The 11,549-nt window shown below is 43.4% G+C and overlaps 1 long non-coding RNA gene across 1 annotated transcript; it reads left to right on the forward strand.

Annotated features, from left to right (window-relative positions):
- Window positions 1-5,560: 5,560 nt before the first annotated feature.
- Window positions 5,561-8,919, forward strand: LOC137475008 (uncharacterized). Its single transcript, XR_010999628.1, has 2 exons — window positions 5,561-6,032; window positions 8,817-8,919. It is a non-coding gene; the product is annotated as an uncharacterized lncRNA (long non-coding RNA).
- The last annotated feature ends 2,630 nt before the right edge of the window (window positions 8,920-11,549 follow it).

Genomic DNA, 11,549 nt, shown 5'->3' on the forward strand with positions numbered 1-11,549 from the left:
CCAGCCACGGGATGGCACAGCCCCTGGGCTCCTGCCAGCCCCACCAAGGCACCTCAGCTCTGGGCCGTGGGGCAAAGCAGGGGCTCACATGGATAGTCTGGGAATTGAGCAAGCCACCGGGCTCCACCGCCTTCAGTGATCTGATCTAATAAAGCCAGAACTGCATTTCAAACCCCTTCTTCCTAGTGTTTAACTTTTCTTTTGGACTGAAGGTTGGGAAAGTCATTCGCTCTTTGGATTTTTCTCCCTTTGCAGAGTTTGGTGGCATACCTGCTCTCTGAATGCTGTCCTGGGGGCATTTTTTTATTCACTGAGATATTTCTCCTGCCAGTGTTTTAGATAACAAAGAGATGGGCTGCAAGCCCAGCAGCCGGGGCTTGGGCCCTCCCCCTTACCTACAGCCTAGCTCTGGCCAGGGGGCTCACAGCTCTGAGCTTCATTCACCACACATGAACACTGAGCCTTGGTCACGTCAGCACTGTCTCCAGCCCAATTTTTACACTGTGTGCATTTATTTCTGCAGGCTGAGGAAACACAAGCTGGGCACAAAATAAGATCTTTTTTGTTCGGCTGTTAACTGAGATCTTTTTTGATTTCCCCTCAATCTGCAATGGGAAGGAAAAGATTGTCTGTCAGCCCAAGTCTACCTCAGAACTACCAAGGAACTCTTAAAATAAATGCCAGTAAACATGGGGTATGTATATGCTTGTTTGTATGCTGTGTTTGTGAGAAGTTTTGAATTCTATCCCATTGTTTGTAAATATTCTATATAATTCATCTGTTTTTATGTATTAATTTGTATGTGTTCATGTATTTCTGGTAACAACCTGTTTTATGGAAACATTTTAATAAAAATCTGTGAACATGAGGAAAAGTAGAGCACAATACAGATGCACAAACACTCGCTGCATGACTCTGAGGAAAAAAGTGTACAAGGAATTCACACATCATCTAAATGGAAAAATGTATAAAACAGAAATGCTGGAGGAGCCGAGTGTGTAAATAAATACAGGCAGAACATGACCACTGGCAGCCCTGCTTCCCTGTGACCCAGCCTGCCCCTCACACCACGGGAAGAGGGTGGTGAGCCAGCAGGAGAGGCTCCTGATGCTCCCAGGTGAGCCCTGGGGGATGCAGGGAGGACCAGAAGCAGCTGAACCTGGTCCAGCAGCCAGGGGTTTTGGAGGGCAGTGCTGGGCAGAGGGAGGCTTTCCCAGGACTGGTGGCAGGGGCAGTGGAGGTGACACCCCAGCAGTGTCACTCCCCAGGGTGACAGCCCTGATGCTGCACCAGTGCCCCTCCAGCCTGCCTTGGTTTCTCACTTGGGCTGGGTTTAATCTGGCTGTCACAGTATTTCCAGGCTCACCGGGCTTCGTGTGTCTTTATTAAAGTTTGCTGAGCATTTTGAGACCCTTTGATGAGCTGTGCTAAATGCCAGGTGTTATTTTCCCTTTTCTCCAGCTGTACTTAATACAGTTGTCTGCTGCTTTGCTGGTTGCCACACTTAGAGCAGACACAGAGACGTGCCAAGTAACGAGGCTATCAGTCAGCTCGGGAGCTGAAAAACTCATGGGCTGCACCAAAAACTGCTCTGCTGTTGCTGGGGTGTTACCTGTAGGGACAAAGAGCAGGTAGGGGCTGGCAAGCAAGAAGCACATGGCCAGTCACAGGAGGACTTGGCCCTTCATGCCACCCCCTACCCTCAGCCCCAGGCCCTGGGTCTGCTCCAGCCCAAGCACTTAGCAGGACTGTGCCTCCCCCCTGTCGCTGCCCATCCCTCCCACTCGTGTGGGAACCCTGTGCAGCTCTGGGAAAGCCTGGAAGTACAAGCAAGGCCATCTGACCCACAAGGAGCACTTGCCCTTTTCCTGTTCCTATTCAGCAGGCTGATGTGGAAATCCCATGTTCCCCCAGGCACAGCCCCACTGACAGCCAGGAAAGCTGGGTGAGATTCCTGAAGAACTGACTCCTGTGGTTTCGACATCCCCCTCTCCACCTGGAGCTGAAACACTCACAGGGGAAGGTGGGAGTGATCCTGAAGTTTATAGTAAGGAGTGTTTTGGAACACAATGGCAAATTTTGTAACAAAATGCCAGAACTGTTTACACTTCAGAGAAAATTTTGGACGCAGTTCTACGTCCAAGGTTAATAGTAATATTTTGGGTGCAGGAGTCATGGAATAAGTGAAAAGTTGGCACAGAAATTAATGATGAAGAATGGAGAAACAAAGAAAATAAGTGATATGAGATGAATTATAGCAGGAGGGACTGCAAACTAATCAGAAACTATTGCATGAAGATAGAGAAGATGGCAATCACATCAAAGCTAAGAGAGAAATACAAGTCCCTCAGCATGCTTGTTTTACATTAATCTGTGTGTGCCACAAAACACTGGAGTGAGAAAGAAACAAAAGGGAAGGCTTTGGTCAGTATGTGTATCTGTTTGAAAAAATAAGCTATTTGAACTTTTGCCCAGAACTTAGAATGAAACCATCTGCACCATTTATGAGCTTCATGAAGTTAGGTAATGTTTCAGTTTGTTTTTCAATTCCTGGGTGATAACAGAGGTGATACATGAAGCAGTCTACATCCCCTTGTGTCACAGCACATGTCACAGTTGAGACAGCCATGATACACAGAACATCCCCACACAATTTCAGAAAGCTTCACCTCACAGTAGCACCTTACCTCTCCAGAACGCTTCACCCCAAACACAGTAACACCTTGCCTCTCCAGAAGGCTTCTTGCAGCTGCCCACACAGAGTAACACCATTCCATTTCAGAAGGCTGCAGCACCTGCCCTTCTTGTCCTTCAGCCCAGCCTTTTACACCCCTGATGCTGATGCACTGCACCAGTGTGCCCTCTGTTCCCTCTGGGGTTGGTCAGGGCACCTGGGCACTCCATGGCTCCTTCCCTTCAATGCTGCTCACCTGTCCTGCACAGCTGGGGCCAGTTAGGGATGAGGCTGGGCCACAGCCCCACTCCCAGTCACCACTAACCCTGTGCACCCTTGCTCTCACTGCTGGCATTAGAGGGAGCAGAGCTGGAAGAGAAGAGGGATTGCCCAGCTGCTGCATCAGTGCTTGAGTGGTGCTCACATATCTTTTTTTTCCAGATGGTACATGATACCTTGTGAGCTGAGTGGTTTTTCCTCCACTGAAATCCCCAGCTATGAACATTTACACACCTTCTCACATCTAGTCAGTTGTGGCCCTCTCACTTTATTTCAGGTCCCATCATCAAAATAACATGGGGTTGGTGAAAAACTGTTTTAAAAAATATTAGCCTTAAAAGGTAGAATAGGTAGATGATTGAAAAGCAGGCCCCTCCCACTCCCCCCCAGCGCACTTTAAACATTAAGTAAAATGCTTTTGGGAAAAAAAAAAAAATAGTAATTGAGACTGTAAGAACCTTTGTTTGCCATCACACAGTATGACATTTTGTTAAAGGAGCTTCAATCTCTGCAGGCCAAGGCACAGGTTCTGTGGTAGCTGCCTCTGTAAGTACATTGGTACATTCCATGGGGTACTGGAGACTCAAACACCAACCATGAAGGCATGAAATGGTTGAAAGAATGAAAGCCAACAATGCTTTCCTGCATGATGCTCAGAACAGATGAATGAAGCCACTCCTGCATGTTGCTGAGTCATGCTAACTTCTGGAAAAGCATGGATTTTTTTGTGCAGTAAAAAGCCCTGCAAAGATGTTTCTTTTTGATTCTTTTGGAAGGTATCTGTTGGAAGGGCAGAATACCTGAGATGCAGGGAAATGTAGCTTTTCAAAGATACGTGCTTTTTCTTATTTTTGTCTTTTTCTTTCCCCCAGAAGAATGCCTTACAACACATGCAGTTACCCTTCAGCCAGCTCTCACCCGGGAAGGAAAATGAAGTAGCCTACGGCATGTATCACTTGCAGCCGGGTCAATCAGGAGTTACTCCATGGGCACTCATACTTTCACTGGTGTAAATCCCGCATAGGTGAGGCCAGAGTGATTTCAGAGTAACGAAGAACGTGACAACAGCAGCTTTCATCCAGGGACTACTGGTGGCCCCTACCACATGGGTTTTCAGGAATCAAAGCCCAGTGTGTTCAAACCCGTGTCGACTCAGACAGTAAAATAAAGCAGCCTTTCTAGTCTGTTTCTCAGCGTGATAATTCTACTACGGCATTACTCCAAGGTCCTCTGAGTAGCTGCATTTAATAATGCTTTACAGTAAGGTTCCATTTATAAACACTTCATTATTAATAAAGCATGGCAATTTGTAGCATGCATAAAAATTATTTATATTCATGTGCTAACCAAGCCCATAGATTTAATAATATTGACGTCTTATAACACGCGTTGTAACAGCTTGTCACACCATCATCTGTTAAGCATTTCTTACTAATGCCTTTCATACCATGCCTTATAATAATTTGTTAAAGGATGCAGCTGCATCTATTAAGCCTTTCATAAATATGAATAGCACATTTTCTAAAATGGCACCATATATTAAATTATTACTGGGTATTCTAACTGGAAACAGAATTTCTCTATCTCGCTTTCCCCCTTTCCTTGTTTCCTTTTTTCCTTTCCTTTTCTCTCCCTGTCTCTCTGACCCCAGGCCCCAGTCTGTCTCACTGTCTCACAATTCAGCCACACCAAGTTTTCTTCTCCTGTGCAGTGATGGTTCAGTTCAGTGGGGTTTCCTGACCTGGTAAAACATACAGTTTGGGCACCACAGTTCGAAAGCAGCTTGGGGGCAACTTCAAAATGAGTGAGGTCCACGGTGCTTCTGTGCCTCGCTGGAATCAACAAGAGCACCAGCTGTGCAAGGAGGAGGTGACCAGCCCTGAATTCCTCTCCTGGTTGGGTTCATGGCTCACTCCTGAGCCTGGAAACAAACAATTAGCATCAGTGGTTCCTCTTTGCTTCTCAGGCACCACCAGCATTTAACAACCAAACAATTTCTTTTCATGTAGGAAATAAGACGGAATTACAAACGAGAAGAAGAAGAACCACCTTCTTGTCATGAAGGTCTGAATCCAAAAGATTTGGTGGCGCATCTTCCCTGCTGAAGGGACTTGTGCCTCCCTGGGGTGCAAGTGGCAGCAAGGACACAGTGTGGCTGTGGAGCAGCACCTGTGTGGCTGCTTGGGGTACCAAGGTTTGTGCCAATACTTTTTGGCTGCAGGAAGAGGTGGCATTACAGCAGCTGTGAGCACAGCTCAGGGATAAAAGCCCCATGAGAAACTCACACATGTTCCTGGCACCTGCCAGCCACCCTGCTCCAAAGTTTGGTACTGCGGGCCAAATCCAGTGATTTTATCCTGACCTGTCAAAAAATGATGTTCCCTGGTGGTCCTTGGGCAGAAACTTGACCCCAGGTGACAGATCCTCACCTCAGCTCTGACCTCAGTCCTCTTCTCCTTGTTCCTGGTGAAACACCTTTGGGTGCTGCTGTACAGCACTGTGCACCCTGTACAAAATACACAGGTTATGCTCTGCTGCAGTTCACTTTTCCACTTTATTCCTATTCAGGCAATGCCTCTTTCTGGGTTTTTTTTCCCCTCCTTTCCTTCTTCTGCCATGTAAGGTAAAATTGTAGCGCACTGAAATGTTATTAGAGATTAAATTCTTAATTGTGAATTTCCTTGCTTTTGTAAGTTTGCCTCAGATCCTTAACATTTAAATGCATTTTTTAATGTGAATTTCCATGCTATTTTAACTCATTAGTCATGGGCTATCATTTTTCGATGTAATTACTGTAATTTCATCAAGTGACATAATTACAGTAAATACTTTGAGTAATTACTATTCATATGGAAAAAGATATCTGGAGGTGTAATACTGTCATATAATAAAATATTTATGATGTGTAAAGACAAATTATGATGACATATTTACATCACATAGTGGCGTGACAATATTCCATATTTACCTTGGGTGAGGATAATGACACAAAAATAAGTTTCAGTGATGTCATCTCTTGGTAATGATTACAAAGAGTAGTTCAACATCGAGGTACAGCAAATTCAATAACTTTTGGAAGGTAAATAATGTTCCCCCACCCCTGGAAATGCCAGCAAAGCCAGTGGGGTTGATCTGCTGCCAGCTGAGGGGTGAAAGAAGGATTTATGCCTCCCTTACTGCAGAGTGTGGTCACAGTAGTGTGTAAGAAGAAAAGATTTTCAGCAGGTGGAGGAATAAAGAAAGAGGATATCTGAATTTCTGATCTACCTGAGCTGTTCTTGACAGAAGGGGCAGGATTTGCCACTGGCTGTATAGCCCCCTTTTTCTGAACCTGGGTCTTCATCTGCTTGGTGGAAATTCTTCATGCTTGGGGCAGCAGCTGGCAGACCTAAACTGCTCTAACCAACAGGCAGCTTTGAGGCTTACCCATCTGTGTGCCTAAAAATAGCCAAAATTTTAACCTGTAATTCACTATGAATTCATCAGCAAAATGATGCTCTGACCTCCCAGAGACCTGAAGACAGCAAACAGCTGAGAAGAATGCAAATGACACAGCCAGGTGTGTCAAAGGGAGGCAGTACCTTTGCCAAAAGAAGGGGGTACCTTTGTCTGGGTGGTGGGGCTGTCACCGTGGATCACGGTGGAGCAGAGGCCGTGAGACAGCCATGGAGCAGTGAGCTAACAGGGAAAGGCTGGCTTCAGATTTGTGTGCAAGTCAGTACATCTGTGTCTCTGTGCTAAGCCAGGGCCCCAGGAAGGAAAACCAGCAAACAATATGTAGCTGGAGATGAAATATAAATAGTGCATGAGGAGAACCACAGTTTGCACTGATAATCCAATTTTTGAGGCTTTGCTGCTGTCAGTATGCCCCCATCCTTGCAGCAGCCTGTTTAGGGACACTACACACACCTGATCTGCTCACAGCACAGGGATATTTCATTTTACACTTCTGTGTGGGCTGTGCCACTCTGTGTGTGCTGCCCTTGGCCTTTCCCTCCCATTTACATGGTGGAGGTGACTCCTGGCACAGCAGTGCCAGGATGTGTCAGCCACCCCACTTACACCTTGGCCTGAGGTCCCTGAGCAGCCCACACTAATATTTCATGTTGAGGATTATGAAAGCATCGTGGTGGCTGAAGGCATACTAAAAATAGAAGCATTTACTGATTTCTGGTGAACTACAGCAGCATACATTTACCTCTGAGGGTTACATATGGCTGTCCCTGGTCTGCTGGGAAGGGGTGTCTTAGTGGGGCCGTGCTTTTTCCTCAGACCTGGAAGAAATGTACAATTGGTGTTATTCTCTGTACACCTGTGAATCCTAACGAAGTCATCTAAGACAGAGAGAAAAAGCAAAAGAACTGGGTTTGGGAACAGAGAAACTCTTCAGGGAAATCTGAGGAAAATAAGGCCAAATGCTGTGCTGTAGGTATTTGGGATTTGCCACATGTTAGCATCAGGTGTCAGCAGTGTCATTCTCTTTGGAGCAGGGAAGCAGAAGACCTGGATGCTAAGGTCAAAAACAAAAACAAACAGCTCACCTTTTTGGTTAAAAAGAAGAATTCTGAGGATCTGATAGAATTTTAGATCCATCTTATCTCTCTTTAGCTTAGTAAGTGTCAATGCCATCATTAAGACACAAAGCAAACAGCTAATGTCACTTAAATATAAGCATATGCATATCATACAAATACAAATGTTGTCATAAATACCTGTCATTTCTGTTTGCATAAATTCACAGAACCTGACCTTTTTTATTCCTGTAGAACGAACTACTGCTGGTTTGCAAACTTGCAGAGGTTTTGAATGGTGTCAGTAAGTCTCAGTGCACTGTAGCCAATGTTCAATTACTTGCCAAAGCCCCAGGCTAAGCTGGTCTTGTAAATTTTAAACCAGGTCCTTGGAACTTGCATACAAATCCAAAGACCAAGACCAAAAAACAAAAAACAAAAAACAAACAAAAAAAAAACCCAAAAAAAAAACAAAAAAAAGAGAAAATTAGAAATCAGATGCTCAAGAGAGAATATTCTTGCCAGTAACATGACAGAATCAAGTTAATTCAAAGTGATTCAAACAAGAGAGATGATTTCTTTTTTTTTTTTTTTAGGATATTGCTGGCCAGTTCTGCATCCTGAATCTGATTGACATATGATACTACTAGGCTGAATGAAGACATTTTGCACATGTTTTTGCTTTAAAGAGCAATTGCTAGGGGTAACACTGGTTACTTACAATGTGGAGATATGCCAAACTATTTGGAATTATTCTGAATGAGAGTAGATTGCTGGCTGTCTCATGCTTCAAGGTTTGTAGGACTGGGTGCATAATTTAGCATTCCTGATATCACCATGTGATCACATAAACTCAGAGGCTTGGAGAAATAAATGGGAAGCTCAGGTTCCTACCAGGTGTGCCATTCACTTCTGAGAATGGGCATTTCCACTACAAGAACTTGAATGAGCTCCTCAGTAGACGTTATGGGAAGATCTTTGACTTCTATAATAATTTCACCGCAAAAAGGAATGTTTTGACATAAATTGTTGGCAAGGGTTTTTGGACTTCTTTTTTTTCTAATACCCATCTCTTTTCACTGCTGCCTTTAAGCGTTTTCTGCAGAGTTTTATTATTTTTTAATCTGTACCTTTCAGAATATACTTCCCACATTTGGGGATTTTGGAAAGATTTTTTCTGAATGGAAGCTCTTCTGTACCATGAGGTGTTGATGCAATATTGAGAGCAATAGCAAATTAGTTCATTAATTCTTAACAGCAGCCTGAATCTGTAGAGGCAAGCTTGGGTGGGAAAGTCCTTAAATCTCTGTCAGGATTTAATCCTTCCTTTTGTTTGTTTGCTTGGTTTTCAGGCAGCACAGCTGATCCTCCTGTTACAGCCTGTTCACACTTCGGAGTAGCTTCAGTTTCCCTCAGCCTTTGCATCAGATAGCTGAGCAACAAAATACTTCCCAAGTTCTGTTAAAAAAAACCAAAAAACCAACAAAACATGAATCAAACCCAAACCAGTTCTAGCTGAACTATCAGCCTATTAGTGCACATGACAAGTTTCCCCCCAGTTGGGAAAGAAGAATCCGAGTTTCTGAACCAGCCTCGTTTTCCATGGCATTAGCACAGGGAGGGAGTGGGAGAAAAGCCCACAAACTAAACCACCTGCTTTGAAATTCACCTGGCAAACCCACTAACATCTGAGACGGGCTAATCTAAGTTTCCCCATGCTCAGAATGAAAGTTTTCTAGTCTTTTCCAGGCCATGATTTTACCTTAAATTGGTCAGCTCAGGCTCTCTGAGTGACCAATACGTATTTTCAGGCACGTGTCCTTATGTGGTTTATCTCCACATTACTCTGTTTGATCACTCTGTGCACTTGTGCCTGTCAGTGCTTCCTTTTTAGTGCTTTTTGTCGTGTTCTTTGTCATGCAGGGCAAACTGAGAGATTCCCCCTGCTGCTGAGCCCAGATCAGGGCCTAGCATCTCCCAGGGATGCTTTGCCTCAACGTACACAACATGTCAGAGCATCCTGCCTGAGCATGTGACAAGGCACATCAGATGCTGGACATGTCTTATCAGTGAGCAACAGCAGGGAAAAATGTGGGGGAATGCAGAAAAAGCAGCGAGTGGAGAAATGGAAATACCCCTGCACCAACCCCATTGATGGTGGCTTGTGCCCACAGAGTGGACATTGCCAAGAGACTTGGGAATAAATCCAAATCCTGGCAGCAGACACTGCCCACCAGGCTAATAACACTTGCTTCTAGTCTTTTCCAAACTGTGGCTTGTTAGCTAGCTACTAAAACTTTAAGAAAGTCTAAATGCCTGTAACTGAAACAAGACAGAACTCTGTTTCAATAAACTTCAAAGTGGCACTGCGGGTTTTTTATGCATTGTATTTTGTGAAGGCATTTGCTTCCAAATTGTGTTAACAAAAATATGTTGTTTGACAGATATCATCTCAGCAGACAGGTTGCCTAATCTGTTTTATTGACAAATTGACTTATTATTTGATCAACTTGAATATAGTCTTCAAGATATACTTCTATTATAAAAAAGTACATGGAACAGAGAATAATGTGTTTAGTCCATCATCTGCTTTCAGCTGTCATTTAAACATTGGTGTGTCTGTACGAAAAGAAAAAAGTTATCCAGTTGTTTTGATCATGCTGTCAGAACCGTCTTTATTGTCTGGGGGGAATGCCCATGTAATTTCTTCTTCCTTGATACGATAATATCTTGACCTTCCTCATTCAGTCAGAAGAAAGCAGGTTACAATGGCTCTACCCACCACCTACATGAAGTTTCAGATTCTATCAGAAGAGAAACAAAGCATCTCTGGGAGCCAGAATCACTTTTACTTTGCTTCCTCTGTCTTCTCTTTCAGTGGGACCAGGAAACAAAGTGAAGTTAAAAGGTTTCCCTCACTGTAGTCACTGTAGTCAGAAATGCTTTTTTTTTTTTTTTTTTTTTAAAGAACATTCTAAGCTGTTGTGTTGCTGTCTTTTCATTAAGGGGAGTGAGGGTGGGATGTTGGTTATATTTATTTTTAAGCCAATAAGTTCCACTCAAAAAGTTTCAAAAGTATAAAGAATAAAAACTAAGTAAGATCTGTATGAATTCAGGTAACAAGGCGGATGTGACAGCTTTAAGAGTGCTCCTCAGCACATTGTTTTGAGAACCTTTCTTGTATCCTCATCTTTGCTGCCTGGCTTTGATGAGGGAAATCCTGCTGATCCCTGCCCTGTGGGACTCTGATGCACAAGCACCAAGTGAGTGAGAAGATCAGACAAGATTTAAATCTGGACCTACAGAAACAACCTGCTACCTTTGGCTGCTTGCTCTCAAAACTTAACATCAGAAATAAATTAATACTTGGGAGCAAGGCAGTCACTAAAAAAAATTCTTCCATTTAGTCCATTTCTGGGTGTCAATCCCAATTTGTCTGTTTGCAATTACACTCACAGTAGGTGGATCAGCTCCACTAGAGATAATTAAAAAGACCCCATTTTGTGATAAAAAAATCCCTCTGGATTCCAGATAATTACCAGTATTGAAAATCTTAGCCCTTTAAAATCAAATGGAATAGACTTTTCATTGGGAAAGTAAATGCACAAACTGAATTAAAAAAACCCTTAAGTTGTCAATACAAAGGAAAATTATTTTCTTCTTCTTGTTTAACTCAGTGGGTAAATATATCCTTAGAGGGAAGCTGAATAGGCTTTTGATGCACAAAAGCTGGATTTTGATAAAATGAAGCCCCTAAGAGAAGCCCCAAATCCAAACAGTTGTGCTAAAAATATGGGAGCTCTAGAAGTGACAACAAAATCAGACCCTGAGCTGTACCATCCCCAGACTCAGTTTAGCAAAGCACAGATCTGACTAATGGAAACCTGGCCACAGAGAAAAAAACAAACCCAAACCACCCACAATTTGCTCATCTTTGGAGTTTTTTTCTTCCTATTTTTTTAACTGTAGACATTTAATGCCATGCTTGTCTGAGAGCTTTTCCTGTAGCTAATAATACTTTGCACTGTAGTGCCTTTAATCCAAAGATCTCAAAGAGCTTTGCAGGCATTAATGAATTAAACCTC

Source organism: Anomalospiza imberbis, chromosome 5 (genome assembly GCF_031753505.1).
Source record: "Anomalospiza imberbis isolate Cuckoo-Finch-1a 21T00152 chromosome 5, ASM3175350v1, whole genome shotgun sequence".
Lineage (NCBI taxonomy): Eukaryota > Metazoa > Chordata > Aves > Passeriformes > Viduidae > Anomalospiza > Anomalospiza imberbis.